The sequence below is a fragment of the Pelodiscus sinensis genome, chromosome 5 (genome assembly GCF_049634645.1).
Source record: "Pelodiscus sinensis isolate JC-2024 chromosome 5, ASM4963464v1, whole genome shotgun sequence".
Taxonomy (NCBI): Eukaryota; Metazoa; Chordata; order Testudines; family Trionychidae; genus Pelodiscus; species Pelodiscus sinensis.
Window position 1 is genome coordinate 37,731,183 of NC_134715.1, and position 6,000 is coordinate 37,737,182.

The window sequence follows — 6,000 nt, forward strand, 5'->3', positions numbered from 1 at the left end:
AATACCTAAAGGAAAAACCTTTAGCTTTTGTTCTTGTTGGTTAGCTCAAAATTCCAAACTGTTTGGGTTTAAAAAAAAAAAAAATCCTAGTAGAACCTACAAATATTAAATGGCTTTTCAAATGAGTCTGGCTTTGCAAATACTCTAGCTTAGGGCTACCATTTCAACAAAATTCTGTAAACCAGCTCCTTAGTACTCTTATGCCAGCTATATCTATTGCTGGACAGACATGGGACTTGCATGCTTAACTCCCTTTTAATAGGGGAGTACTCAAATCACAGGTTCCAATAATAGATGATACTCCTCATTAAACTGAAAACACTAGCATGTTCTTCAGCCCAAGGCACACTGGTATACATTCACAAGAACATTAGAAGCTAGGGGAAAAAAGAAATGGGTTTGTAACTAGGGAAGCCTACCCCTGGCCTCATGTGGGCACTCACCAGAGGAGCGCTGAGAGTGGCTGTTTGGACGATAGAGGTAGAATATATTTTTGACTACAACTCTAGTTACACTAGCCAATTAGCCGGTCATAAGACAGGACTTTCAAGTCGCTCCTCCACATTCGTCTTCTCTCCTGAGCCTCTGGTCTCTCACTCTGTCTCTCTTTTCCTCCTCCTACTGCCTCCCCCCCTCTCTCAGCTCTCCTCTGCCTTTTGCCTCTCTCTCTGTCTCTCTCTTTCTCTTCTCCCCCTCCTGCCTCTCACTCTCTCCGCTCTTCTCTGTCTCCGTTGGGGGCTACTCAACATGTGATGCGGTTTGGGTTTACGCAGGGCTCAACGCACACCCCGTGGGTGGGATCCTTTGAACGTGGCCTCCATAGGAAACACGCTTCACAATGTGACTCAATATAATGGTCTTCTGTTGATATGCGTTTTAGTAGTTAAATTCTTGGCCTGTCATTGCTCATTAAAAGTGATGTCATATGGGTGGAAATCGGGTAAATATTGCACTTTATTAATATCAGTAGATCTGACTTAAATGGGGTCTGCATGTTGTGTAGCCTTGCCTTAATCTTTGTATTCATGCCTGTCAGTGTGAAAGAAGCTATTTGCATCTATATGCAACCACACTTAAGTTGTGGTCCTCAACATGAGCTGTGAATATCATTGTGGTCCCTGGGGCTTCCAAAGTTAAGTAGCCCTGTGTTAAATCCACTTGTGCACATGCTTGACAGCTGACATAAGAAATCCAGTGTCTACAATGACACCGAGTCACACTAATTACATCTCTTGTAACTCTATGCTGCTTGGGCAAGAGGTATTACTGAAGTGGCACTTAAGTCAGCAGGAGTCCAAATTGAAGTGTACACCTTTCTACAGCTAAGGCAAGGCAATTTGTGTACAGTGGTTCAGGATCCAACTCATTGGAGTTGAAATCACTTAATCTGAACGCTTTGAAGTTAGCTGAGTCATTCAATTTGTAATCCAAGTAGTAAAACAATAGACAATGCACATCATACATCATCGTCTTGTTTTCACTGGAAGACAATCTAAATCACAAAATAATGAATTTAACAGACACTGAAGACTGACTTAAACTTAGATTTCCCCCTCCCCCGGGCTCATTTGCACTTGTCTAATTCTGATTATGAAGCAAACTATTGGCCACAGCATCAAAGGTTAAGGAAGGTCAGCCAAAATATGGCTGTTAGTGTAACATAAGTGAACGGAGCCTTGTCCAAGAAGAGTCACTTGTATTAGCTTATCTAAAACAGAAATTCAAACTACTCAAAGATGTTTTACTTCATTTTCTTGGCTTGTGCCTTTTAAGGTGTGGCTGTTGCCTGAAACTACAGAATTACTAATTTGTGGTAATCATTTAAGTGACCTTTTGTACCAGATGGCTGGAGGGTAACAAATGTAACACCAACTTTTTAACATAGGCTCCAATACGTGATCCTGGCAATTACAAACTTGTAAAATTAACTAAATAGTGAACAACAGAATTCAGACACACCGACCCAATCAGTTGGGGAATAGTCAGTCAGCATGGTTCTTGTAAAGAGTAGTCATACCTCACCAATCCACTAGAATCTCGAAAGGCTTGACAGCTATGCGGACAAAGGTGATCCAGGCTACGTCTAGACTGCAGGCTTCTCTTGGAAGAAGCTTTTCCAGAAGAGATCTTCCAGAAAAGCTTTTCAAAAGAGCATGTTCACACAGCAAAAGCACATTTTAAAAAAAAGGAGATCGCTTTTTCAAAGATAGCATCCAGTCAACGTAGATGCTATCTCACATTTAAGTTATGATTACTATGGACAGAGTAGCCACCAGGGCAACAGTGCTTTTTCCTGGAGGCCTCTTCCAAAAAACCCTTTCCTCCACCACCCCCCCCCCCCCACCTTTTTCCAAAAGAGCTCTTTCGGAAAAAGGCTTCTTCCTTGTAGGAACAAGTTTACCGCTGTTCAAAAAACCCCTGCATTCTTTTGATTTTCTGTTGAAAGAACGCAAGTGTCGTTTTTCTGGAAAAATGGCCGTCTTTCTGGAAAAGCTCTGCAGTGTAAACATACCTCTAGTGAATACAGTGTGCTTGGATTTTCAGAAAGCATTTGGCAAGGTTCTGCACCAAAGGCTATTAGCAAAGTCAGCTCTCATGGGATAAGAGGGGAAGATGTGCTCATGCATCTATAATAGGAAATGAAGGGTAAAAACAAACAGTTTCTGCAATGGAGAGAAGTAAAAAAGTGGACTGCCCCAGGGATTCATACTGGGAGCAGTTCTGGTCAGTGTTCATAAGTAATCTGGAAAAAAGGGGTAAACACTGAGGAGGCAGAGTTTGTAGATGTGGTACTGAAGATAATTAGTTAGGTACAAAGCTGATTGCAGAGTTACAAAGGCATGTGACAAAACTGAGTGACTGGGCAACAAAATGGCAGATGAAATTTAATGCTGGTGAATGCGCACGAGACAACATGATCCAAAACACATAATGATGGTCTAAATTAACTGTACCACTCAAAGATCTTGGAAGTAATCATGGATAATTCTCCGAAAACATCCACTCCTATTGCTGCTTCTCATAAAAACACCCTCACACAATATTAAGAAAGAGATCGATAAGGAGACAAACTATCAGAATGGCACTACATAAATCCATGTGTCTTCCCACATATCGAATGCTGCATGCAGTTCTGTTTGCGCCTCCCTACAAGGAGAAATTTAAAAAATGGACTCATCAACTTGGATGAGATGACTAAAGAGAGGGCAATACAATGATGTATTGTGGAGACAGGAATGTTAGTTAGACCCCACCCTTCAAATAACACAAGAACCAGGGTCACCTGATGAAATTAATAGGCAGTGAGTTCAAAACAGAAGTCTGTGTGAAGACAGATAGTGTGTGGTCAACTATCTCATTGCCAGGGCTTGCTAGGATTGCCAAAAGTATAACTGGCCTAAAAAAAACCCAAAACCTGAAAAACCAAGCTTCTGGGGGTTAGGTCCATCAATGGGTTTTAGCCAAGATGGTCTGGGATTCAAGTCTACGCTCTGGGTGTTTGATGCTGGGACTAGGTATGTGATCAGAGGAGACACACACATGTGGGGGGCGAAAGGGAAGGTACAAACTGGGCGACCCCAACCTGAGCAATGCCACTCCCCAGCTGCACCCCACTCAGGAGTGGTGGGAAGAGGTAAGTGGGAAGAGGTGGGGCCAGTGCTTCCTTTCCCGGCCTGTCAGAAGGGCAGACGGGAGCCAAGCCCCAGCTTCGGGGAAGCCAGCCCCTGGAGCCCCTCCTACTTTTACTCTAGCCGTGGTGAGGGGCTGCACCTGAGCGACAGGGACCCATGTCCCCTCAGGTAGCCACACTGCCCAGGGCGCTTCAGTAGAGGCTGTAGGCCTTGCGTTCTCGCTCGCCCCGTTTCCCCCTCCAAGGGGGGGCCAGGGTCTGCTCTGTGGGGTCCTCACCGCTCAGCCCTTCGAGACCCCTTGGGCTAGTTCACCAAAGTACCACTTCCCCGCCGCTTCGCAGGGTGGCTGCCTCTCGCTCTCACCTCGCACACGGGGAGGCAGGGGGACCCAGGCCCATCCACTCCTGACTCCTGGCCCAGGGCCCTAGAGTAGGGACAACAGCCACTACCCGGTTGGGGGGGGGGACGACGCCAAAACCCGCCAACCCCGCCCTGGGCCACTTCCTACCAATGCCCCGCCTACCACTTGCCACCCGGCGGGGTGCAGCCTTCCCGCCTGTGCCGGTCTCGGCTCTGCTCGCGGTGCAGTCTTGGTGCATTGGGCGTCTTTCCAATCCCTGCTGGGATGCCGTGAGGCTCCCACGTCCAGGATCCAGCCGGGTCACCGGTTCTCCCTCCATGCTAGTGTCTGCCTCTCCCCGCGGGGGGCGCCTCAGGGCTCCGTCCCCAGTGCTGAGCCCCTCCCGGCAGCGTGGGCAGCCTCTAGCCGCGAGGTCGCTGGGGGAGCCAGTCTGGCCCCCTCCTGGGGCTGGAAACCAGGAGCCAAGGTTGGCTCCGGTGTCTGAAGCTGAGGAGCAGGCTGGGACCTTCCGGCCCTCCCCCCGCTGGTGGCAGCGTCTCCCCTGTCAGCTCTGACGCTTCCCTCACAGCAGCCCTCCCCCTGCAGAGCGCCGCCGGGGTTTAAATCACCCGGCACGCAGGGAGAGCATGCATAGCGATGCTGGGACTCGGGGGTCGGCGCTCGTTCGGAGCAAGCTCCTCCCCGGTCCGAGTGCGGAGCCGGAGCACCTAGTCACACTGCCACACATCCCCACTAGATGGGATGGCCTGTTCTGTTCATGCATTTGACACTGACCATTGTCAGAAGACAGGGGACTGAATAGAATTGCCCCATGCTGTGGGAAATGTTGCCCATGTCTTGTCCTTATATTCATTTCTCTAGGGCTGTGTCCAGACTCCATGCCTCCGTCGACGGAGGCATGTAGATTAGCCAGCTCGGAAGAGGGAAATGAAGCCGCGATTAAAATAATCGCGGCTTCATTTAAATTTAAATGGCTGCCCCGATCTGCCGATCAGCTGTTTGTCGGCAGATCGGGAGAGTCTGGACGCGATGCCCCGACAAAGAAGCCTTTCTTCATCGACACAGGTAAGCCTCGTGAAACCAGGTTTACCTGTGTCGATGAAGAAAGGCTTCTTTGTCGGGGCATCGCGTCCAGACTCTCCCGATCTGCCGACAAACAGCTGATCGGCAGATCGGGGCAGCCATTTAAATTTAAATGAAGCCGCGATTATTTTAATCGCGGCTTCATTTCCCTCTTCCGAGCTGGCTAATCTACATGCCTCCGTCGACGGAGGCATGGAGTCTGGACACAGCCTATCTCTCTAAAATAAGAATATGTTCTTCATTCCTGAAATCACATGTTGACTGTCAAAGGCAGATTTCCTCATGCAGACAAACATAATCTGTAAAATATTTTGGACTGACATTTCTTTCCCCTTTGCAGTATTGTGATGGAGCATCAGCAAACAGATCAAATAACATCTTGAAAAGAAACTGATGTACCTACAACTCTTTGTTAATGTTGTTAGGAGTTAAGCACTTCCTTTAGAACCATCTATTTCATGAAAGGTCAAATTTTGCATTCCTCACTTACAAAAACTCCTCTGTTTTTCAGTGGGAACTGAAAATGAGTAAAGCAAGCAGGAATTGGTACAATTCTTCCATAAATCCATTCCCTGAGTCAGTTTCACTGATATCACTGGTGGTTTCTCCAAGACTGAATTTGTCCCCTTGATCATTGTTCATGCCACTGAAGTGTAAAGGTCATTTTCAATGGGAAAAATTGACTTTCTAGAGGCACATCACATGCATTGTAAACAATGACAAAAGCCATTTGTCAATCCACTGTAGTGTTTATATCACTTGGAGAATATCCTGTGTCCAAGGGGATCATCTCCACTTAGCCAGTTAAAACCACTGTAAGGTTCATCTCTATCCCTAGAGCAACCTTAGGAGCCAGGATCTAGCCCTAATTTAGACTTTTTGGTCCAGCAGAACACTTACCTCTAAGCACATGAGCAGTCCATA